The following is a 24,790-nucleotide window of genomic DNA, read 5'->3' as shown; positions in this document are numbered from 1 at the left end:
TTAAAAGTCCATTCATATAGAGATTAAAAGTTGCAGAACAGAGAATAACATTTGTTTTATTGGAAGTTTACAGGAACACTGTGACCTGACCTATGTGGACAGTTGCAAGAACAAAGGATTCCTGCACCAAAAAGTCTGCAAAACCTAACCACAGCTCTCGCTCACCTTGCCTTTAAAGATGCTTTGCTAAAGCCCTTTGGGAAGTTTGGGGTTTGGGGGGCATGAGCCACCCGTCTCCATGCGTAGCTCTTGAGTGAACCTTTCTCTACTCCAAATTCCAATGTTTAGGTTTGTTTGGCTTCACCATGTGTCAGGCACAGGAACTTGCATTTGGTAACAGTACTGTTTCCGCTACATACTCAAGTGAGAGTTAATAAGTACCTTTTTCTAACTTTGACCTAACTTTGTTGCATATCTTTTGCAAGAGACATACACAGATTGCATAGACCTCACCACTAACCCTGAGCCCCCAAGCACCCATCATCTGAAGTCAGTGGAAAAACCTGAACTAGGTTCCATAGGAATTACCTATTATTATTTATCTTCTAAGTGCTTGAATATGTCTCCCAAGTATATAAATACATGGCTATTTAAGTTTGCTAATAAATGTATGTTTTCCCTTGTCCATCAAATAAACGATGAACAGATATTTAGAGAACACCATTTTGTCGAGGTAAAAGAGTATCTTGTGGGGCAGGGGAGAAGGTACCCTTATGTCAGCATAAGCATCAGCCCTGGGCGTGGAGGGGTAAACAGTTCCCTAAGTCAGTGGAAAGCAGAGTTTGTGCAGAGTTAATGGATCCCCTAAGGGCCACCAACGGAGGGAGCCTGGAGTCCATAGATGGTCTCTCCTGGACCCTGGTGCTTGGCAAAATGTTAACATGCTATACTAAATCATATGGTCACCTCTGAGCTTGTTCAACAAACACACTTAAAAAGGGTCACCAGATCTTTTCAGGGACCTGTAATTTGTTGGAGCCAGAAAGAGCTGAATTTGAAAAGTACGGCTTCCCTGCTGTAGAGATCAAATCCATTGTCCGAGCTGTGTTTTGTTAACTTTGTACATAGGATCTTCTTTAGCAACTCGGCAGACACAGCTGCTCTTTACATCTAGAAGTGAAAGAAGCGAGTCTGAATGGAATATGTGGACTCTGCTGAAAATGAAACATTTGCTTTACTGAAGGACTTGGGGCTCAACCCTGCATGTGAAACTTCTGCCAGAGCTCAAAGTGGAGGGGAGAAAAAGGGAGAAAGCTATATAATTTGTTTGAAGTTGTCCAGCACACAAAAACTGTCCAGCAGATGTGAGAAAGAAGAAAAAAAATGATATTTTAATTTCTCAATCTAGATGATTAGTTGACTCAAACAAAAGAATATGAAAAAGGGGATTGTCAGTGCTTTCTGCATCGCCCACGTTTTTGTTAACTCTTTGGATAATATAGTTGCTTCTGTGTTACCCATCCAGGAGAGATTAGAAAATCTGAATGTTTGATCTGCATGTGCTTCTTTTTTGTCCATAGGGAATCTACTGTTCTAACCGATTTGGAACCTGTATTTGATATTTCCAAATCCTTTGGGGAAGCATAAACAAAAGGGCAGGAATCACAAAGCACCGCCTAAGGAAAGGATTCTCTTTGTGTTATATGTAGCGCCTCTTAATTCCATCCACACACGAGTGGAGCCTGTGAATTCTCTCTGAACGCATTCGCTTGGCTGTAAGAGCAAAAATAAGAAAGACTTGAAAATAAGGGGATGATTTCATAAAAAATAATCAGCCAAATGAATCCATTTGACTAATCAACTGAGTGATTTGTTTCCTTTTTTGCCTCCCCCCACGTTTGCACTTTATTCTTACTTTGATGAAATGTTTCACTAGGTACTGAACAAATGTTAAATACTGGCTGTTCTATTCTTAAAGTCTAGTTGGAGCTGTATTTTTGTATCTAATTGTTGATATATTAGAATCAAAGGTAAATCTTCATAAAAATCCATAAAAATAAACACGAGGCTGCTTCGCTGAGAAGTTATTTCCCAGACTTTATTTAAAAATCCTGTCTGAGTACAGGGGGTAATTTTAGTAAGGGCATCACATGAATAACTGGAAAACGTCACAGCTTCATGAATGTTTCTTTATCTGTAAGTGAGCTGAAACCAATATTTAGAAATATTTAGAAATAATTCCTATCTTACAGAAAACTTATATACCCCCTTGAACCGTTACTTAAGTTACCGTCCTCCCATCATTCTCCCTCCCACTTCTAACGTCAAGTCTTTACTTTTCTTTCTCCCCTGACACTACTTTAAAACTTTTTATTTATTTATGTGTTTATGTATTTAATTTTTATTTTATATTGGAGTACAGTTGGTAAACAATGTTGTGTTAGTTTCAGGTGTACAGCAAAGTGACACCACTTTAAAAAAACATCTGTCTTATTTCAGGAGAAAATATTTCTGTTGCTTCGTTCATTATTTACAACAAAGTCGGGGATATACAATAATATGTAGAACACAGAATAATTTTTTGTTGGGGGAGGGGTGCTTCCAGGTTTTCCTCCAATTAAGTGAAAAGCTATCAGTCCCAGTCACTGCAGATATGAAATCTAATCATTTAGCACATTAAAAGAGCAAAAATAAGCTTTCCCATATTTCACAAATCGACTCACACTCTTCATATTTTATCCTCAATAATGTATGCATTTTCCAGCTGGCTGAGGCTGCAATCTTTCTGCATCTTGGACATTTGTCACTCTATTCAGCCAGGCAGGAGAAGCCCCTGTGTAGCAAGCTCCTTGCACTGCAGGCATAGCATCTGTGAAGGAGTCACTGACATCTGATGATTCAAATTGCAGAAATGATCCAGGACGAATTATGAACGTCTGGGTAGTGCCCAAAGATTTTGAGCTGAAATGACTTTGCCCTTGGAGCCTTGCAGATTTTGGTGAACTCTTGGGGCCACAAGCTTTCCTGTGCACAGCCACCATAGGACATTGCCCCACAGGTTCTACTGTGTCAGTTATCCTTCCGGCCAGGAGAATGCCAATTTAGCTTTCCTGAGCCTGAAATGAAAAGGAAGTGGTTCAAGTTTTAGCTTACAAACCCTCAAGGCAATTGGAGCTTTCTTTGAAATGTAAAACAGTGTTCTATCAAGCACTGCTTAAGGTATCATCCAACTATCAAAGTCAAAGATGATTTGATAGAACCTTACAAATCCCCATAATCTATGGTAAGTAGTAGTAGCTAAGGCTTTGGCTCTGTGTTTGCATGTAGGGCAGAAGCTGGAGGATCATTTATCCAACTTTAGGGTAATGAAGTGTTAACAAAAACCACATGAAGCTATTATTACAACCACAGGCCACAGACTGCTAAGAGGGTATCTCTCTGGAGACGCACCTATTTTCAAGGAATCTTTTGCATCTCAGCTTACCTGAAGGCATTTGCTCGACACAAGGTGGTGCGGCTGAAAGACCATGCTTCGTTAGCCCTAATGAACAATCCGGAGCATATTGTCTCTAAAATATAACCCGCTGACGTTGATATATATGTACTTTAACTCATTCATCCCAACTTTATTAGGTACATATGTCTGCAGCAGACACAAATGAAACATTCTACGACTAGGCTCCAAGCCAGAAACTAATTTATTCTTTAATGTGCTAGTGATTACTCGGTGGTTCCTTGAGCAGAGATGACAGGTCTGAGCTAATGGAGTTGTACTGTAAGTTAATATAAATCATGACAGAGCAATTAATTACAGAAACCACTGCAAATCCCTTTGTTAGTTTTCCCCATCACCAGAAGGATTTAATAATATTCATTTTGCTAAATTCCAGTGACATTTACAAGTCTTAAACCATTTTTAATCAAATCAATATCACTGGCTGCTAAATTTAGTTGTGCTTTGCTTGCAAGTCCTGGACTATATCGATACTAATGTTGCCTACCTTCTGTTCAAATGAATCACATTGAATACCCATAATTCCTCTTCATTTGTTTACATTGAGTAATTGGGATCTGAAAAACAGTGAAGAACTCGAAAACCCTGACTATCAGCAGGAATGAATTAGCAGGTAGAGGAGGAAATCTATAAATCAGTGATTACACAGGCATCATTGTGTCTAATGTCCTTCATCAGTTTCCCCTAATTGCCCTCAAAAAAATACTTCATGATCATGAAACCAGATCCACATTTGGGCAGACTTTTTCAAGCCTGCGGGGTTGAAAGAGAAAGATGGGATTGAGGCACTGGAGCAATATGGTTTCATAACAAAAGAGCCTAACACCCGTTCAGACACCATCTCCGCTTAATCTCTGTGCATCCTTTGTTCTTTAAACACGTAGAGTCGACATTCTCTTTTTAAAATTAAATGAGTGGAAATTAGTTGGTTTGTTTGGACGGAGAAACCCTAGATCATCTCTAAAGAATAATAAACAATTCTTAATCAGGGATTGATTGCATTATAGATTTTTGGAACAAAAATAAACTGCTGTTCCTGGATGGCAGTGTTGCTAGATCAATATCAAAACCTTTTTTTTTTTTTCCTTTTTATTCCCTGTAAAAGCTCTATCTCTGGGAAGAGCACAGCTCCCATAGCACTGTGCCTTGCACATTGCACATATTCAGTAGATTTTCTGTATATGTCCTACCTTTTTTCCATAATTGCAGATTTTTACTGACGTTTTATTGACCTGCTTTCGACATGATCTGTGGTGGCCCTGAATCTGAGCCCTAAAATGTTAGGGAAGCTTTCTCTCCAGAAAAGTCACTGTGGACATGCTTTTATACGTGTCCTGCTCCCGAGGTATACGGCACTTTGTTCTTTCTGCTGTGATCATTTCTGCTCCTCTTTGCTTCCTTACCAGATGATACGTTCCTGTAGGATAGAGAACTTGCTTCATCCATTCTTCCTCTATACTGTCGATACCTAGCAAGGATCTTTTCACATGATATTGCTCAATAAATGTTCAGTAGCCGGATGAACATATGCTACCCAGATGGGAGAGTGAGGAGGGTGTAAAACTCAAATTAGTTCATCAAATAACTTGCAAGAGCTGTAGAAGAATAGGTTGGCTGCAGGAAAATGTTAACCTGGGAGGGATGTTTTAGGGCTGAAGTTGGGAGTGAAAATCAACTTGATGAAGGCTAGCAAAGAGACCAGCACTTGGGGGTAGCTCCATAGGTAGGGCTTAAAAGCTACTAGTATCTTTGTACTTTAGTAGAAGTCCAGCCCCGCCTCATGATCATGTTACTGACCCTCGTGGATCGGGTGGACCCCAACTGGGTCCTTCCCTTGCCCAGTGCCACTCATGCCAGTTGAATGAGACCAGGTTTGGCAAAGCAGAGCAGAAACTTTATTCATTGATCAAGGAATGGAAAAGGGAGAGCTTGTGCTCTAAAGACCCCTTCTCTCCCAAGGGAGAAAAGTGGGGGACTTTTGAGGGGTAAGAGGCAGGTGCATGATCAGAAACTGGGGCAAAGGGTGAAGATTTCCAAGAACAGCTGGGACATGCGCAGCTCCTCAGGCTCCCTAGCACACAGCGCTCATCGTGCCTAGCAAGGTAAACGGTCCCCCTTTGGGTGGAGATGTTAGCATGGGAATGAGGCAGAGGCAACCTTCAGACACTTCCCGGTTTCCTCTACACAGGCGCTGCCTTTGCAGTTAGGCTGGAACCGGTTCAGGGAGATTGACTATCGCGTCTCCTTTGAGGTGTAACTGAAAAACGGCTTTGACAAACATCAGGTGTCTTGGAACAAGAATAGAAATAGGTTAAAGCAGAGATCCTTCAGCTCCTTGGGATGTATACGGGTGACACTTGCGGCCCTGGAAACTGCAGTGTATTGCAGAGAGGCCTGACGGGAGAGTCAGGGTTTGAACCCCCTGCCACTTTTGAGTTTTGTGACCTTAGAGGAACCCAGATATGGCTTTTGACCTTAGAGGAGGCACTAAGCTTTTCTGAGCCCCAATTTCCTCAACTTTACAGTGGAGATAAGCAACACCTAGGCTATGAAATTGTGAGGATTACAAGAGGTGGTGTATATGTAATGGGCCAGCACTGAGTAGACTGCCCCCTACTCCCCAAGGGCCTGTGAGTGGCACCCATGGCAAGAAGGAGATCATTTAAACCTTTAAAGCTGCGGGACACATATGGGAAGAAATGGATGCGTAACAGCTTTCTCTTTGCCTTATTTACTGTTGTGAGAGTATGGTCCGTTTTCAACGTGGAATTTTAAAAAGACCGTTTTCTTTGTTCATTGGAGACTGTATTCTGATACAGTGGCTAAGGAGTTTACCTGTACCTGTAATTTTGGAAGGGAAATGAACTATTGTTAAAAATCATAATGTATCTCTAGTAAGCCTAAGTGGCGTGTAATATTCCCATGTATAAGGAACCAGAAGCCAGTTTGTAAACTTTTTTCAGCAAAATACAAGACCTGTGGCAAATGACTTCTACTAATATTGCTACCATCGCTATTTCTACTCCCATTACTATTACTATTATTGTTATTAATGCTAGTACTGCTGTTATTATCTACATTTCTCCAGTGCTTACTATGACTATTGCAAAATTTTCTCATATATTAATCAATTTATCTTCACAACCACCCTCTGAGGTGGGAACTATTGTTACCAGGTCCAAGCTTGTACTGCTCACTGCAGGACAAGCCCATAAATCCAGAGATGAGTTGTTGGGACAAGGAATAGCAGCTTTATTCAGAAGCCAGCAGACAGAGAAGATGATGGACTAGTGTCCCCCAAAACCCTCTTACCCAAGTTAGAATTCAGGCTTCTTTTATACTAAAAGGAGAGGGGGAATGCTCGGTTGTTACAGACTTCTTGGTGCCTGAATTCTTTGTTCTTGCAGGCTTCTACTAGGTCAGGTCCTGATGTTCCTATAAACCTCTAATAAAACAAATGTTATTCTCTGTTCTGCAACTTTTTATGTCTACGTGAATGGAAAAGTGTTATACCTTTAAAGGTCAGAGCCTTGAGAATGGGCTATCCTGTATATTTCAGGCTCTAGGCAGCATTCTTTTACAAAAGGTGCAGAGCCAGCAGTGACAGTACAGGCAGCAGAGCACAAAGGTTAGAGATAAAGGAATAGTATGGAGTCAGGTTTGTTCTTCTCTGTTACGCTATCATTAGGGAAATCCAGGCACAGTTAGTAAGTAGCAAGGCTGTGATTCCCATGAGAGCAGTTTGGCTTCAGAGTCTGCTCTGAGTAGAAAAGGTCCAAAGCCTTGAGTTTAGAGATCCAGGTTGCAGTCTGAAACTGCTGCCTGAATAGCTATGCAATCCCTTGAATCCCTCCATATCCCTGTGCCTCAGGTATTTCAATTGGAAAATGAGAATGAGAACCGTTAACTTGAAAATCTTTGGCCCTCACGTGGCATGGCAAAAAGAAAAAAGGCATTAGGTGACTGCAGATATTATCTGCATCTCTTGAATAACATTATGAGGAATCTAAGTCATAACCCAGAGTGGTTTTTTAAAACCTCCCTTCCATTTTCTCATCCACACGTGTCCCATCCTGCCTGTGTCCCAGAGCATCTGTCTCTCATGACCTCACTCTCGAATATGTCCCCCAGGTCCTCCTTTAACTCTGCGGTGAGGCACTTATCTTTGTTCAAGTCGCCTTCACCTTTTCCTTGACCACCCTCTGCCCCTGGTCACTTTCTACACATTCTCCCAATTCTTTTTCACCAAAATGCATGAACAAAAAAGCCAGACCTCTTCCTCTCGGTGGAGACGGGGAGAAGCAAGGTGCACCATGGGAAAATGAACAGATGGGAGTGGGAGGTGGGCAGTGGACACCAGACAGAGGCAGATGTGACCTTCCAGTCCAGAGGAGGATTAAGAAAGGAACTGATGAAAGAATAGTAGTAAGTCTTAAAATTAAGGGTCAGGCTTTCTTATGCATCCTTGATAAACATGACTTCTTGTCGACCTGTGACACAGTTGATAGTGAGTGATAAGGGTGTTGTAGGCAGTTGTACCCAGACTGGACTGTCATCTTCTTGAGGGTAGGGAACTGTTCTTCCTCACTGCTGTATCTGCAGGGCCAATTTCAGTGTCGGCAGGTAACAGGCACTCTATAAATATTTGACAGAATAAATGAAGGAAGGCACGCACTCGGAGACGGGCATGCTGAATTTGAATTTTCATCCTAACAACTGACCTTTCCATTCCATGAAGTGAGCTATTTCACAACATTCTCTAGCATATGGATTATCTCTGTCTATGGCATCCATTCTTCCTCCATCTGTTGAAGAATTTCATCCCTTTCAAAGTCACATGAGGAGGCTTTGGTATATACTCTACACATGGTACAAATGGTATTTTATTGAAAAAGGATGCAACAAAATCACCTAGATTTGGCAAACATTATTTTTAAAAAAACACCTTAATTTGGAGATCGTTTCCTGTTTTTCTTCCCCCTTTGATAGACGATATTAGTTTAGCTCCCTGACACACATAAAACCTAGCAGTATTCAGTATCTGGCTTGTTTGCTTTTATTCTTAAAGAATCTGAAGGGAGTTGACATTTTGTTTCATTCATTCACAGTCTCTTTTTTCATATCTAATGAACATACTCCACAACAATGGTCCTCAGATCTCTACCATCTGCGGGGGACGGCACACAGGTCACAGGCTAAGAACAACACCACATCAGTATTGAATAAAAAAGTGAAACTTCAAAGGCAGAACTGGCTATGAGGTCTATGCTTTCAAGACCTCGTAGCTAGTTCCTCCTGTTTATTATTTTTTTGTTTGATTGGATGATAATGTAGTATGTCATTCCATGGTCTGTGACCTGTGGTCAATTCCCCATGGAGGAGCCAGATTGGGGAATATTTTTGTGAGCATTTGTCCTAGTAGGGAAGTAATAAAAACAAGAAGGGTGGGCACAAAAGATGTCTGAGGAGAAGGAACAAAGTCCTTTCTTATTGAGGAAGATGATCTTGGGGGCTCAGCCAAGAGTCTTTTTATCTGGATGGTGATAAGGATAATGATTCTCTCTGTAAATAGTGTAGGCAAGAGGGAGATTTTTGTTGGTTTGTTTCTCTCTCCCTAGTCAGTTGCAGTCTGCATTATGGCAGGCAGTTCAGACTCATCCCCAGGCTGCCATGGTTAGACTATGTTTCTACCTCTGAGTAACCCAGGCATCAACTTTTTAAAGTGTTGAGCTAGTGAATTAAGTCTTAATGGAAATATTTTCTCCTAATATAGGACCTCTCTGGGCTATGAATAATTAATGTCAATTTATAGCTCAAGGAATGTCTCAGAGGAATCAATATGGTAAATTAACCCCACTCCCACACAAAACATTTTTTTGGGTAAAATTAAGCCATGTGAAGGCCTATACTCTCTTTTTTAAAAAAAACTTAGATATAATAAACATCAGTTATTTTATTGTATTTTACATTTTATTAATTATTCTTAAAAGCTGGAAGCTGCACAGGAGTCCATGTAATAATGGACCTAGAAATTGAATGATTCGGAAGACACGGCTCTTAGTGCTATGAAAGGAGACACTGGTAAGGCAGAGAGAATAAATCAAAAGGTGCCAGGTTAAATATGTTCTGAAACAATTCTTCTCTTGCCCTCCCTTCACCCTGTTTGGAAGAAGGAGATGGAGAAAGTTGTTCTTGAAGGTATGTCTACACATCAAAACATGGTAACGGTGGTGACAAAGCTGTGGGACCGACTTTTATTTTTAGGAGAGTCTTATCTTTATATCTCAAATTTTAAGTCTGTTTTGACATCCCTAAATTTCCCATTTGCCCTGCTCTCTTTGCATCAGCCCCAGCATTGCCAGCTCTGGCTGGCCTCTCTTTTTCAAGCAATCTCATCCATCATGGGAGCTGTCAGTTGGGTGCCTTTGAGGCCTGGGGCTTGCTGAGACGTTCTAAGGACAGTGTCCCTCTGTCACATAGTATTACCAGTTTTCCTAGTGAGGGAGGAGCAATACTGGCCCAGGGGAAGATACAGAAAAATCAGAAAAGAGTTTAGGATTTCTAGCAAGTTTGGCTTTCTTTGTTGCAGTTTGTACCAACTCCTCATTGCCATTCCTTCATTCTAAAAATATATTGTGTCCTGTGCTGAGCTAGAGGTGAACAATACAGGATTGCAGCCTCTAAAGAACTTTCCACCTTAGTGTGGAGAGATAGAGTTGAAAACAAATGAATATGCTCCATTGTGACAGGCCCTTCAGAAAACCATGGGCTGGGAGATAGTGGGCACCAAGGAGAGTGTTGGGAAGGCCTTTCGGAGGAGGTGCTTGATTGTGCTTCCAAAGGGGAGCTTTCCAGCCGAGCAGGAACAGGACGACAGGCACAGGGGTATAGAAGCAGAGCTCTGTTCCTGGGTCTTGGCAGAGCTGAATCGCTTCCTTCCTCCTGAGCCTGAAGTCAGGACTTGAAGCTGGAAAAACTCCCAGGTCACAGGCAGACTTCTTTGCCTGTAGCCACCCAAACCTTCAGATTTCTCTGGGAGCTGGTGACTTCTGTGGTTAAAGAGATCCCTGTCAGGAGAGGAGCTTTTGGTGACTCCTACCCTGGCTTCAGTTCAGACGTGCTCAGGTGGCTGCATTCCTCCGTCAGCTGTGCTTGAACATCCTTTCCAGGAACTGCTTCAGCCTGTGCTCCTTCCTGCTGCTAGTTGACCTGAGATGATCACACTTGCATGTCTGTTTTCTGGAACATTCATAATTGCCCAGATTGAAACTTCCACTACAAACAACCTCTTTAAAATTGTAACATGGTTTCATAAAGTGCAACCCTTGATAGACACGGTTCTGTGGTTAAGATTTTCTGCAGGAATTGACACTTGCCGGGTTCTTCTGGTACCCAGGCAGCTGTGCTGGACAGCCCACATCTGCGTGATAGTGTAACAGAGAAGAACAAACCTGACTCCATATGTTCTTTTAGCTCTAACCTTTGTGCTCTGTTGCCTGTGCTTAGGCATGCTGGCTCTGCACCTTTTGTAAAAGAATGTTGCCTAGAGCCTGAAATATACATGATAGCCCATTCTCAAGGCTCTACCTCCCAGGCTTGACCTTAAAGGTATAATAAAAAGTTGCAGAACAGGAAATGGCAATTGTCTTGGTGGAGTTTTATAGGAACATTGTGACCAGACCTCCTGGACAGCTGCAAGGACAAAGGATTCCGGCACCAAGAGGTTTGCAAAAACCAGCCACACCCCTCCTCCCCCTTTAGTATAAAAGAAGCCTGAATTCTAACTCAGGTAAGGTGGTTCTTTGGGACAGTAGTTCACCACCTTCTTGGTCTGCTGGCTTTTCAAGTAAAGTTGCTATTCCTTGTCCCAATACATCGTCTCTCAATTTATTGGCCTGTTGTGGGGCAAGCAGTATGAGCCTGGACTCAGTAACTATAGTGAGGGGTCTCCTCTTTCTTAAGAGAACCCCCTACTTATTCCTGAGAATTTACAAAGGGGCCCGCACATGTTCTCACACAGCACACGACAGCCTGTCAGCTTCAGTGCCACATGCACCTAACCCCCTCCCACTCTAACCCCCTTCCCTGGGAGCAGGGGTTCTAGAAGCAGACTGACTGTGCCTAATTCTGGCCCCAAGACATGCCAGCTGTGTGGCCTCACTAGTTACTTAACCTTCTTATGCTTTTATTTCCTCATCTGGGAAACTCAGGACCATGCATTTATCTTGCAGGTACAATGAAATAATTTTTGTAAGACATCTAGCACGATACCTAAGACACAGCAGAGCTCAGTAAGCGTTAGCTATGCTTTTTAATCGCTGTTATTGTTGTCACAACCTATATCCACTGCCTGCAAAGTTACTTGATAAAGTCCCTTTCTTGCTATGTAGGCCGACGGCCATGCCCACAGAGCAGCCTCTGAACACTTCCCAAGTGTCCCGTCCTCTGGTACCCCAGGTATTGTTTTTATGCCTCACAGTGAGTCAACACATTTGTGCCCTGGACCTGAAGAAGGCTGACATACTCCAAATTCTACCGAATCCCTCTTGAATAGCTTCTGGTCTTTCATTCCTCTAACCAAAGATGCATAAACCGAATTCATAAGCTTTTACCTTCCATTTTCCTCTTCAACTCTCCTGATCCTTCTCCATGCCAAAATCTCCTCTTTTCTCCTTTAGTTAGGAAACCAGAGTTCCCATGACCATGAGACAGAAAGAGAGAGAGAGAGCCGGGATTTGGGTGTGGGAGGGGGATGTAGAAGGAAAGGAGTGTGATTTACACTAACAGCTGGAAGCCAAATATGCAGGAATATTGATGGTCCCATTATTAGAACGTCCAGTTGACATCACTGGATTTGGGGCCTTTCATCTTGAAACAAGAGTCTTAGAACAGAGATTTCTAACCTTTTGGAACTGAGGTGACCAATTATTTTGAACAACACGGTGTACTTGTAGTTTAAATTTGTTTTGAGACTTATTTGACAATTCTTCCCCATCCCAGTTACGTGAATAGGATTTTGGGCATAGGGATATGGCACCCTCAGAGGTGAAGGCTGCAAGTAACATCAAGAATATGAATATGGGGCTTCCCTGGTGGTGCAGTGGTTGAGAGTCCGCCTGCCGATGCAGGGGACACGGGTTCGTGCCCCGGTCCGGGAGGATCCCGCGTGCCGCGGAGCGGCTTGGCCCGTGAGCCATGAGCCTGCGCGTCCGGAGCTTGTGCTCCGCAGAGGGAGAGGCCGCGACAGTGAGAGGCCCACCTACCGCAAAAAAAAAAAAAAAAAAGAATATGAATATGGAATGGGGTTCTCAACTAGGCACTATATCATGAGAGGGTGGCAGGGACCTGGAGGGATGGGCTGGAAGGCCACAGGACAAGGTTGATTTGAGCAGCATATACTGGACTGTTCTTGCCAGGCCTCCACTACTGAAACTTGAAAGAGACAGTTTGAAGTTAAACAAATAAATGCCTTACCCAATAGCCATTATGCTGCTTGCTTTTTATCATTTGATTCGTTTAATTTTATGGGTTTGCATTTTAAAAAGTTTATTCTGCCGAAGCAACAAAACAATTAGGTTGTTTCCAAGGGAGGTCAGCAGTTAGGGCCTATGGACCTAGCTAGCAATCTTAGATCCAGATAGAGACAAGAACCAAAGCTGTTTCATACCTTTATAAAAATAATTCAAAAGATAAGCCTTTGACTATTAAGTTTGTAAATAGTGCAACTATCTCGGAAAATATAATTCAGCAGTTTCTTCAAGAGTTAAGCCTACATTTATCGTATGATCTGGCCATTGTCATCCTAGATATTTACTCAAGAGGAATGAAAGTCAAGGTCCATACAGAGACTTGTCCATGGATGTTCACTGTTGCTTTATTTGTAATAGCTCCAAACTGTGGAAACAACCCAAATGTCCACGAGCAGAGGAATGGATAAACAAATCATGCTGTATAATGGAATATTATTCAGCAATGAAAAGGAATGAGCTATTGACACAAACAACAATGTAGATTAATTTCAAAATAATCACAGGGAGTCAAAGATGACAGACCAAAATAAAATTTGAAAAAAGTATACTCTGTGATTCCATTTATATAAATTCTAGAAAAATATAAATTAATCTATAGTGACAGTGGTTGCCTAAGGATGTTAGGGGGTGGGGTGGGGAGGAGTGGGAGGAAGCAATTATAAAAGGGTAGGAGAAAACTTTTCGGGGTGGTGGATATGTTCATTATCTTGATTGTGGTAATGGCTCTACCGGTGTATGCATATGTCAGAACTCATCAAACTGTATACTTTAAACATGTAGTTTATTGCATGCCAATTACGCCCCAATAAAGCTGTAAGAACAACTCTAAATAAAATAACCAAACTTTTAATATTTTTCCATTTCAGAGCTACCTATCAGCAAATGCTATTCTTCTGACTCTTTCAGTGTTTCTTTGGGGGGATCCTAAAACCTTAACTTCTTTTAGCATGACCCATGCTAGTCACACTAAATACTACTGTCTTCACTGTGATAATAATGACAACTAGTACTTATTGAGAGCCTTCTGCTGAGCATGGCTGTGCCATTACTTTACTTACATTATCTCATTTAATGCCCAGAAAAACTTCCTAGTATAGGTACTATTATTAGTTCCATTTTACAGAAGAGGAAATCAAGGCAGAGAGGTTAGAGCACGGGAACACAAGTGTGGAGAGTCTTGATTCAGAACCACAAACAGTCCTCCTCCTGGGCTTTCCTTCTCACTAATAGGACATAACTACAGATTTATTTGACAGGAGCAAAGAATTCATGCAGAAGCAAGGGCTTGTTGCTGTCACCCTGTAGCTATTTCTCATGGTCTCTATTTGGCGTCCTGGCCTCTGTGACACTAATTCTTTGTTTCAGCTTTTAATTCCCTATAGCATAGTCTTCCTGCCTGTTTTGAGGATTTCCCATCGCCCTGGTTGTCTCCCTAGATTCTGCACTTGTTGCCTTTATGGTCTTCAATGCCCGTCCCATGCAGAGAGCTTTGTCAGATGACTTACTCTGCTTTGAAGAGATCCATCTGCCAGATTCTTCAGGTAGAAAAAAACCTGTGGACAAGGAAGAGATGGATTCCATTCAAGATCAGGATATGTGTCAAAATCTCCACAAGGGATACAAAGTAAAAGGACTAGGTAGCCAGACAAAATAAGATGGCTCAGGATATAACAAATCTGACTCCATATTAGATCTGTTCCTTTTACTTAAACCTTTGTGCTCTGTTGCCTGTGCTTAGTCATGCGGGCTCTGCACCTTTCGTAAAAGAATGTTGCCTAGAGCCTGAAATATACAGGATGGCCTGTTCTCAAGGCTCTGACCTTTAAGAGTGCAACCATATAGAGATTAAAAGTTGCAGAACGGAGAATAGCATTTGTTTCACTGGAAGTTTACAGGAACACTGTGACCTGACCTATGTGGACAGCTGCAAGAACAAAGGATTCCTGCACCAAGAAGTCTGCAGCAGCCAACCATACCTCCCCCTCATCTTGCCTTTAAAAATGCTTTGCTGAAACCCTTTGGAGAGTTCGTGGTTTTTTTGGGCACAAGCCACCCATCTCCTTGCATGGCCCTGCAATAAACCTTTCTCGGCTCTAAACTCCAATGTTTCCGTTTGTTTTGCCTCACTGTGCATCGGGCACACAGACTTGCATTCAGTAACAGGGATAGGAGATTGGCAGCAACTTAGGCAGAATCCAGTGTAAGGGGCAGCAGAGTGGTAATACTAACTTTCGTTGGAAAGTCCACAGAGCAAGAAGGCATCAGTGCACTCTGCTGAGAGCCAGGCAGGTGGAACTAGCAGGAAGGGAGAGCGGGGTTGACAGAGAAGCCTCTGAGGAGGAGCCTCTGAAACATGGCCTTCAAGAGGCAAGGTGTCCGTTGATGCGTTTAGGAACCGAGGGCCCCGAACGCTGGGCCAGCTTTGCCTGGGTTGACAAGGATTGCCAGAAGGTCCTAAAAATAGGGTTTCACAGCCTTTTCACAGTTCTGCCAGTCTCCCAGATTAGTTTGGACTCTCTCTTTTTTTATTTTTAATCAGTAGGAGAAAAAAGAAAGATGACAATAAAAACCATATGGAGGCCTCTTCTTATGCTGTAACTCTTTGATCTTCTCTCCAAATAGAAGAAAGTAACCTTCCCACTATTAAAGGATTCCAAATGCTTTCCAGCCTCTAGATACACTGTTCTTTCAGTTAAATTTAATACCATGGTTCACTCCTTTATTTATTTGTTTAAACCCTGATCGAGCATTCACTAAGTGCCAGTTTCTATGCCAGGAACTGAAGGTACCAAGAAGAATTCCCTGTCGTTGCCTACACTGAGCCCACAGACCAGGAAGGGAGTCAACTGAAATACAGTGAGGCTGTGCACAAGAGTTCAGGGAGCCTCAGGAAGGGACGTTTAAGGCAGGAGTGGAAGTATGGGGGGAAGAGAGCTAGAGGTTAAAGAAGCTTCCTGACGGAGGTGACACAAGAGTCCAGAAGAGGCATTCCTAGTTTTCTCAACAACTCAAAAGCTTCCTTTCGTAGAACTTGTAGATTCTAATATCTCTAATTCTGCCAGGACTGTCTTTGGAAAGCCTAAATAAATAGGAAAGCCTATTGATTTTTTTTTAACCACAGAACAATATAACGTAAGCAGAAAGACAACTCTGCAGGTTTTCAAACATAAATCTAAAGTGGTTTCCTAAGAGTAGTCAACATAGAGAACTTGTGATCCAAGGACCTGGAATGTCTTCAAGAATCAATATGCTCAAGGATGAGCAGATAAATTAACAGCCTTAGAGAAACAGGGGTGTTCATTCATTTATTCATTCTCTCATTCATTCAATAAATAAATATACTCCTTATAGACACTGGTGATTCATAAATGAACCATCTGTTTACAGGTAGAAAATAAACATTTGTTAATCTACAGTTTGCCTTTACAGAAGATATTTATCCCTTACCAGAACGGTCCCTTCTCACTGTTGCCAAAGCCAGCGTACTGTTCTAGGTTGCTCTAACCCAGCATGACTTTCCTCTTTGGTTATTACTAAAAAATGTAAACTGACAAAAGGACCATGGCACACAGACATCTATTTTCTAAATGCTTCTGAAAAAGCACTAGAAATAAATAAGATCTAAGGGACAAAGGGCAAATTTGTAAATGTTGCTGCTGCTTGATAAATTTATGTGATAAAAATTACTGTATTTTTGTGCTTATAAAATAATAGTCATTTTTAAAAACTAGTTTTAACTAATTTCTGTAAATCCTTAACTAAATCAGTCTTGTGGAAATTGATATCCTTTCTGAAAATCTATTTTACCTTTCAGTTTGAAAGGATCTATCCATTCTATTGTTCAACTTAGGAAGCTGGGCTGCCAGTTTGATAAGATTGTGAGTGTGGTCTTAATGCTCTATGCTAATCTACTATACATCAGGCTGGAAGCTTATCTTGACAGGAAAACTTGGAGCGGGCCTTGTGGAATGATTTTGGCATCACACGTTGAAGTGGAAAATATTCACAGGCTGTAACAAAGTCTGGCTTGGGCTGCTGTAGGAAAGGCAGCCACTGGCTGGGAGACAATTCATGTAGGAAAGTCCTGGGCGTCTCTGTGAGAGGCCTGCGGGATGGTGCTATCCACTGAGAGGGGGCAGGATCACGGAATCATGTGTGTTTTCATGAGAATTGAGAGGAACGGCAGCTAAAGCGAGCCAAGTTAGAAAAAGAACACAACCACTGAGCGCTTCCATCACAGCCTTTCTGATCCAAAACACTTCATGTGCAAAAATAATGTGCCAGCTGAAGGAAGAATACTTCAGGGGTTTTAAAAGATGAAGTCTAGAAAAACCCTTAGGCACAGGTGTACTTGTTGGTGCATATGTCAAACCAAAACAGGGCATAAAGCAACCCTCCATCTCTCTTGGAAAGGTTTTGAATCTGTTCTCTGACAATTCTGGTAAAAATATAAGTGCTTTTTTTTCTAAGCGTGTCCCTGTTTGGTGAGAAATTGCTTTTTTCCCCCTTTGGTGGGAGGCTTGTTTTTGCTTTTAATATACTTGTAAGCTCTGAGCTTTGTCACTGAAAAATATTTAGGAATGCTGATTTCTGGGATGAGAGACAATGGTAGTATACATATTTTGACTCAAAATTTGAAAAAATAAATGCCAGGGTCTTTGTGATGACCTCTTGTGTTGCTGTCCCTGGGAATTGTGTGGCATTCCTGGAAAAAGGAACTCGTGACTGTTTTCTCCACTGGACCCAGAAGTCTTGGGTAAAAATGAAATCTGACTACAGCAAAGTGGAAAATAAGATTTCACACTGCCTGCCTCCCCCCAGTAGAGAAACTTCTATAAAAAAAAAAAAAGGATGTTCACACAATGAGGCCTTCTAGACCCCGCAGAGGTTAATTGAATGGATTGAGTCATGAGCACCATTCAGGAAGGCTGAAGCAAGGGAGGGTGAACTGTGTCTATGCAGGGGTGTGGGGAGAGGAGCTGTAGTTGCCCTGCCCTCTGAGTTGTGGGAAAGGGGATGCATGAGCCAGAAAGAGCTGAAATGTCATTCAATTGTCAGTTCCTTAACAGCCAAGAGCATACTTTTGTCTTTGATTTCCTCATGCCTAATGTGGTGTCTGGCACATAGTAAGTTGTCATTGTTAGAACTGAACTGGGTTAGTGTTCTGGGCTCCACTGGGAGTGTCAGATATTGAAATGAGCTCCACACTCATGGAGAAACCAAGAAGAGGCAGAAACTATATAAGGGGGATTGACCATTTCCAAGGAGATAAAGAAGAGAGCCTGGTGGATGACAGCAGCCAGAGGACACTCCTAGATGTTGGAGGTACGTCATGGCTGCAGGAACAGTGGTTTCCGGGCAGGATGTTTCCAAGACAGCATAAGTGGGAGGAGCTGCAGTTTGGAGGTTGCCTGAACAGATAGCTCAGGGATGCCCCGCAGCCTGTGCTAAAAATGCATAGCAGTGCGTTCATGCTGGGCAAAGCCTACCATTCAGAGGTAGCCCTGGCCACTTCTAAGCTCTGCCCTTAAGCCCTTAGAGTTTGCCTGCATGTAATACCACGGAAGTCTTATGAAACTGTATCAGCATAAGAATTACTTCAGGTTTTCCCTCCAATAGCCTTCTCAAATCCCTCCCCTCCACCACTGTCCCAAGTTCAGTGACTCATACCTGCATGCTCCTTGTAAACCTAGGTGGACCACATCATGTGAATTGGATTCCTATCAAGAACTTTGTCATCTCATGCCCATGGGCAGCACAGATAGTACACTCATGTGCACACCCCAGTATATGCTTCCTGGCCAGACCTCAGTTTCTGCACCACCATATCAAGAGCCCCTTTTTCAGGGACAGAATAAGCAGACAAATGGGTTGGCGTCCCAGCCTGAACTGGTAACTAGGAAAAGCAGATAGTCAGGGGAACTGGGGGATCTGGACCTCTTTTCTACCATAGTACAGACACATCTGTTCCATTTATTTTCCTCTTGTAGGCCTGTCATTGATTTTGGAAAGTGGTTTTGTTTTGTTTAACTGTGAAAGCTTCAAGGGTGGTTTTTCTTTTTTTTTTTACTGCTTAGGGAAACTCCCTCTCCGTCCCCTCAACTCTCCCACTTTTCTGAAAGTGAGTGTACCTCTAACTGAGAAAGAACAAATATAAGAAGGAGAATTTATCTCAGCCCAGTGGTGCTTAAAGGCAAACTTAGAAATAGAAAGTGATATAAACACAAAAAATTACCAAGGGAAGTTTTCCATTGATGCTATGACAAATTATCACACATGTAGTAGCCTAAAACAACACAAATTTATTTGCTTACATTTATGGAAGTCAGAAGTCCCAAATCAAGGTGTTGACAGGGCTGCATCCTTTCTGGATGGAGGCTGTAGGAGAGAACCCATTTTGTTGCATTTTCTAGCTTCTAGGCAAAATGAAGTAAAAAAAGTAATTCAATCCATTCTAATCCAGTATTTATTGTGTTAGTACATGCCAGGTATTATGGTAAACCATATGAAAATATAACCATGATTAGGGATTAATCCTTGATTTCAAGGGGATTATAAATTCTAGTTGGAGAAGTGGGCCCATGAACAACTAGCTGTAAAAATCAACAGAATAAAAATATAATAAATAGACATATAAATCAAGTATTGTGGGAACAATGAGGAAGAAAAAATACATTGTGATTGGTGATACCAGAATACTAATTTTAATACTGACATTAGGATACTGACTTCAAATATAACTGAAATTAAGGAAGTATTAATTATTTTCATTAATATTAATATTTATACTGTAAATATTTATACTGGGTTTTGAAAGATGAATAGAAATTCCATAAATGGAGAATGTGGAAAAGGGGTATTGCAGGTGGAGGAAATTCCTTGTGGAAAAGCATGAAAACATGGACCGGCAGAGCAAATAAGGAGGCATTGACTAGTCTGCTGTGGTAGAATCGTTTGATGTGGGGAGGAACATGAGAGATGTAGGGAAGAAAAGTAGAGATGGAGCCAGATTTATTTAACAAATATTTATTGAGTACTTATTGTACTCTGGGAATGTAACAAGGGGCAGAAGAAAGAAACAACCCTGTCCTCATGAAGTTTATCTTCTAGTTTGGAGATGGGGGTGGTGGGACTGGTGCCAATAAATGAAAGAGCTATAAAGTATGTTATGGAGGACTATAAAGTGGGGAAGGGAGTGGGGGGCGCACTTTCAAATGGGGTTGGTCCAGAAAGGCCCGCTGAGAAGGTAACTGATGATCAATGACTTGAATAGGGTGAAAGAATGTTTCTGGGGAAGGATGTTCTTGCAGAGAGATCAGTGAATCCAGTAGTTTTTAATTTGGCTTCCTATCAAGAAACAATGGCTGCTCAATAAAGTAAAATCCAGAGCCTCTAAGGTTTTGCACCGGAAGGAATGTTTTCTGATCATTGACAGACCTTTGAAAAGGCAGGGCAGCATCTAGGCTGTCAACGATCAGAAGATCTCCCTTCTAGTGAGAAATCTTAGAGGCTACCCATCATCATTGCCCATTGGTTCTCTGAGACCATTAAAAGCTACTGGATTTTCCTAAAACACAACTTGAATTTTATCATTCTTATTCTCAAAAATATTTAATGGCTCCCCATTTTTAAGAGAGAAACAAAAAGTCATAGCATAGCAGGAGTTAAGAGCCCTAAACACTCAGGGTAAGAGGCTCCTTTCCCATTATCCAGGTGCCTTTTTTTAATAAACATTAAGAAGAATCCCAGAAGCTCTGACTGCTCCGGTTGTCAGGAAGATGCCACAGAGATCCCAGTGCTCTGGCTGAGAGCACCTTGTCATGGTGTCCAAACTGGCAGGGGTGAAGAAAAGCCCTAGACTCTACTGATCCTGGCAGACCCATATCTCCCCTTCTTGCACAGCACTCACAGCAACATCACCACTGTCAGTCTTGAGAACATCAGGATGAATGCAATTTCATCCTTTAAGCCTATTTATTTCAGTCCCCCAAGAAGCCCAATAGGACAGCCCCACACTTTACTGCCCATAGAGTTCTGTGCTTCTCCTTTCATGATCTCCCCATTACCCATCTCTCTCCAATACCACCAACACCTTCTCTCTGACTCTTGGAACTCATGATCAGCCATCAGGAAAAATCCTGTATATCCTCATCCTCTCATTCATTCTCTTTACTTCTGAATCCCCATCACTTCATTTCACCAGCTGAAAAACCTGGTTTTCCCCTAAAGTCACTGCTTCTCCTGCCGATTGATATGTTTTCTCTCTCTCATTGTTCTGTGGAGACAGGCTAGATGCCTTTCTTGTGCCTCATTGCTACTTCTAGCCCTTCTACCTTCTTCCTGATTATAAACCCTAGCTTTGCGTCCGAAGTCATCAAACCATCAAACTATTACTACGTACCTTCCGTTGAAATCTAAGGCACCCTGGGCCACTCCCCCTAATTCTGTGAGCATTTGAGTTCCTGGCTCACTGTCACTGATTCCAACATTGTCATAATTCTTGGTGATTTCATTCTTCTTGGGGCCAACCCTTCCACGCCCCTTGCTTCTCTTGGCCTCCTATGCTCCAGAGACTTTTTTCTTCACTCTGCTGCAGCCATTGGCTCCCTTGTCATAGCCAAACCTTCATTATTACAAATAATCACAACCTCGCTGTTACCTCAAATTCAAGTTCCCACTCTCTGATCACTCCCTCGCTTTCCAGCTCACTTTCCAGTCTAAAATTCCTCCCACCCCATAGTTTCTGCCAGTCGTTGATATTATCATCTGTTATTCACTGTGCTTTACCCCCATCATGTCCTCACATCCTTCCTTTCCTAGTTTATATTCTATGGTTTGATGTCAGAGTAGTATAAGAAAATGGGACCAGTTGGTGTTTATAAATATTTATTTAACACTAATTTAGATAAGAGGTCTATCACTGTCTGGGGTTAGGGCAGAGGAGAAACACCCTAGCCTGTTCCAATCTGTCCTCTCTTTTTCCAAGAATCCCATTTTGGCTTTAAACTTGTACATCCCACAAAGGTGAACCTAAGCTTGCCAAGGAGATGGACCATTAGGAGGCAATTCAGTATTCCCTGATACTCATATGTGCCACTTGGGGGAGGGGCTATGTTACCTCCTGCCCCAAAGGGCTCAAGTTTCTTTCTAACTCCTTGCAGTTCTCTTTCTGTGGGAACTCTGGTAAAGACTCTTTTCCCCGGGGATTTAGTAAAATCCCAGGGATATTTCACTGCCCCTTATGGATTTAACTCTGGCTGTGGCTCAGTTGTCTAGCCCTGAATTTGGCTTTGGGAGTTAGGGAAGGCTTCACACAAAGGAGGTGACATTTGAACTTGGCTTTGAAGGATTAGTAGGATTTTGCCAGAAGTGATGGAAGAATTCTCACTGGCAAGAAAGAATTACTGGCAGCACTTTTTTTTCCCCGCTTCATAATATTTAGGAAAATTTAGACCTCTACTCCTATATATTCATACATCATATGTTTATGGCTGAAAGTAAATATGATTAACTAGATAAAACCCAACTTTACAAATCCTCTTTTTTATGTGCAAAGTAAATATTTTTAAAAAGGAGGTTTGATTTATTTACATTTTTAATTAAAAGAAAATTACAGATAAAAGATGCTATACCACTCATCTTCCTAGGAAAAGAAAATGTTGCAATATAATTAAAAGAACGCCTCAAATTATAATTAGATTCAAAATTTAATTATGACTAGAATACTTCATCCTTATGCACACTGACACCTTGTTGATACATAACCTTTAAAGTATTTTTATTATATTTACTCTAAGATCTTAATCTGTGGACTAAATACAATCCTTAGATTCCTAAGAAGAGCTAGAATTCAACATAGAATACAATGTGCTGTTTTTTGTCTGGAAAAAAGTACTGTGTTTGAGAATTCCTGTTTTGACCATTGCTGGATTTTATTACAACTTATTGCTGAAAAACATTCTAAAAATCTCTAGCAGATATGAGTTAGTATAATAACAACTTTCTTAGCTAGAGAGAGCATCCTTTGGTTCATACCTGATAGAGTTACTCTCTTCCAATTGAAAGGATGCCAGGAATTCATATATATATATATATATTCAAGAATCACATTTTCCAGAAAAAAAACTCTTCCTGTGGAATGTCAACTGTATGTATAGAAATATATTACAGCTATTTGGTGGAATATTTTCTGCAGTGAGCTCTGGTTAAATACATTTGCTATAATTAACTTTCTGTTGCACCATTTGACACTTCTTGCAGCTTAGAAAACAATCACTTTCACAGTAAAAATGATTTACTTACAGCATAATGTGCTCTGATAGAAATGTTTTGAGATAAAGATCCTCAATATGCAATTATTATTAGCTTGATATGGAAAATATTGTGTGATAAAAACTATTTGAAGAATTGCCACTTTAACTTTTCTGGTGTTGAAGAATGCACTTACTATAAATTGAAGGTCTTTATTCACGAGTCAAAGTCTCAATTCATAGCCTTTGTGGAAATCTCTATATTAAAATGCATGTTTATTATTACTTAAATAATTAAATATCTGTTGAAAATGCATCATGTGTTTGGCATTTCCTAAAGTTTGCATAGTATATGTTGGCTTTAATTTAACCACAGTTATTAATTTGATTAACCTTCATGGCCATTAAAAAAAGCTTGCTTTAATAAACTCATGAGGAAAAGTACAAAACAACATCTAATTATCTAAAATAGACTCATTTTCATTCTACTGAGTTTGAACTCACAGGCTTCAGTTAGCCCCTCCTTTCTGAACCAATTTTCACCAGACAACTTCTGCTCCCAGGTGAACTGAATTTCTACAAATGGCCTGCCTCTGTGGTCCTCTGTATAGGCAAACCTCTCACTGAAGCCCTTATCTTTTGAAGGGACTTCAAAGGTCCATTGAAATCCAAAACTTTCCTTGAAGTTAAGTCGAGTTTTGCCTGTTTTAGGGCTGCAGGATTTCATCCAGAAAAGCCTAGGTGGTTAACAAGGAAAGAGCATGTTAACCTGGTTGGATTTCATCACAAGTGGAATTTGGTCTGACACTTTTGGCTCTGTTAGGGGGTTTAAAGCATATTCAGCTGTGGAAATGATAAAAGGATTCCCCTACCTGGTTTTATAGCACAATAGCTGAAAGACCAGCAGGTATTTCCAAGCATCTTTAATGCACATCCCAAACTGCTACAACAGCTGGATTTCAGTGAATGAAACAACCCTGCTGTTAAATCATCTGAATCCCAGTCAAAGTTGTTGACAGTAAAAATCCAGGTGGCTATGCAAATTGGTCATTTCCTTAAATAGTAATTTGAGTTTCACCTGGCAAGTCCTGCTAATAACGACAACCAACATCTGTGTAGCCTGTTTCAATTCATAGAACAACTTTTATGTATATTATCTCAATTAGTCTTCACTAAAACCCTATGAGATGAAGACATGGAAGTTCAGAGAGATGAAGTGACTTGACCAAGGTTATGCAGGTAGTAAGTGGCGAGCCAGGACTTGAACCCAGACATTTGAAGCCAGACACAGTGGGCTTTCCCTTAGACTAAGAGTCACTGCTTGTGCGGATGATTATTGAGCCGTAGTTCTTGGTTCAAAGACACAAGAGCTGCTTGGTCTTCTTTGGAGAGTCTATTTCTATAGGTCCCTTTTGGAAAGTAGGAAAGATTATATTTTGAGCTCTGGGCTCGTATTACTAAATCTTCTGTTTTTTCGAGAAAAGCTGAAAATTCAGATTGAATACCATCCCAATTTTTGAATGTTAACAACTGTGTTAGTTTGGGTCTTTGTCCCC

The sequence above is a fragment of the Phocoena phocoena genome, chromosome 11, assembly GCF_963924675.1.
Source record: "Phocoena phocoena chromosome 11, mPhoPho1.1, whole genome shotgun sequence".
Taxonomy (NCBI): Eukaryota; Metazoa; Chordata; class Mammalia; order Artiodactyla; family Phocoenidae; genus Phocoena; species Phocoena phocoena.
The sequence above is the reverse complement of the archived record's forward strand: the minus strand, read 5'-3'. Positions refer to the sequence as shown.